The following is a 1,379-nucleotide window of genomic DNA, read 5'->3' on the forward strand; positions in this document are numbered from 1 at the left end:
GTGTGGCGAGGGGCGGATAGGAACCAACCAAACGACGAAAAAGGGAGCAAGAAATTGATTTTTGTGTCTGAATTAGATTTGAACTCAAGGTGTTCTTGTTGTAGGGAATGTGATAATAAGATAGAAGCCCCCAAAATGGACATGGTAGTTAATACAGTTGATGTCTTCAAGGAGGACTTTTTCATAATTTTCCATTACTACCCAAAACTATACTGAATACTTTTTCATAATGGATCAACTCAGTTAAATAAGATAGAGGCCCCCAAATTGGACATGGTAGTTAATACAGTTTATGTCTCCAAGGAGGACTTTTTCATAATTTTCCATTACTACCCAAATCTATGCTGAATACTTTTTCATAATGGATCAACTCAGTTAAATACTGTTGGCAGTTAATATAGTTAGTTGCTGAAGCATTTGTTTTCTATTTTAACTCCAACAATACAGAGAAGGAGACATAAAACAACGAATTCTTGGTTTGTTTCATAGCTCCATTACAACAAACAAAACAAACAATTGCAGAGGAAAGAAAACGAATTATTTTTATTTATTCTCATCAAACAAAAAGGAATTATGTGTAGGGGAAGACAACAATGTCTTTTCTTCCCCTGCACATATGTATATGTACAACTCAAATAATATATGTTGAAAGAAAATTAATAGGTAATGCTAGAACCAATGGACTTGGTTGGGTGATTAATAAACAATAGATAAGCCAAGTTTCTGAGGAAACAAAAAGGAGCAAACAGAACCCAATTGTAGGTTTTGTGAGCTCAATTTCTTCCTTATTCAGAAAGTGTTGTTTTAGGGTTTAGGGTTTGGACTTTAGATACTAATAAGAAGCATGTGTTCTATTTTGTTGAGCTCTGGGTTTTTAGTATGTCTATTTAGTTCAATATGTTAGAACTATATGACACTTCTCTTGTAAACAAGATTTTAGGTTAAAATAAAGGGTTTAACCGTAATGGGAATATACGAATCCTGTTCTAGAAGTTCTCTTTATGAAATTCAAATCTTGTGCTGGAAGAATGGTTGTAAACCTTGACTAGATTCTCCAGTTCCTTTGCAAGCATCAATGGACCACAATAAAAAACTCCTGTTTTTTTTTTTTTAAAGAGGCAAAATGTGAGAAAAACAAACCAAAAACACTTGAATCACTAGTGAGAAAGCTCATAATATGAGATGGATGATTTTTTAACATTGCATACCAATCGTCGATCCTTTATGGATATTCGCGACCCGAGTGAATACTTTCTTCCAATTTGGTCTCGCAAAGTGGGTCCTCACCTGCCATTCCAAGTCATGACTTAACCTGAAGATCCTCCCCAAAATGTATGTGATAATGTATGTATAGTTGACAACAAACACCTACCCTGGTT

At 34.5% G+C, this 1,379-nt stretch overlaps 1 long non-coding RNA gene across 1 annotated transcript; it reads right to left on the reverse strand.

Annotated features, from left to right (window-relative positions):
* Positions 1–525: 525 nt before the first annotated feature.
* On the reverse strand, positions 526–1,304 carry LOC147847247 (uncharacterized). The gene is made up of 2 exons (XR_015532355.1): positions 1,209–1,304; positions 526–1,096 (listed from the first exon to the last, which is right to left on the reverse strand). It is a non-coding gene; the product is annotated as an uncharacterized LOC147847247 (long non-coding RNA).
* Positions 1,305–1,379: the final 75 nt, after the last annotated feature.

This window comes from Azolla caroliniana, unplaced genomic scaffold (genome assembly GCF_043228905.1).
Source record: "Azolla caroliniana isolate FFs.n. ecotype wild unplaced genomic scaffold, voAzoCaro1.0.p SCAF_1299, whole genome shotgun sequence".
Taxonomy (NCBI): Eukaryota; Viridiplantae; Streptophyta; class Polypodiopsida; order Salviniales; family Salviniaceae; genus Azolla; species Azolla caroliniana.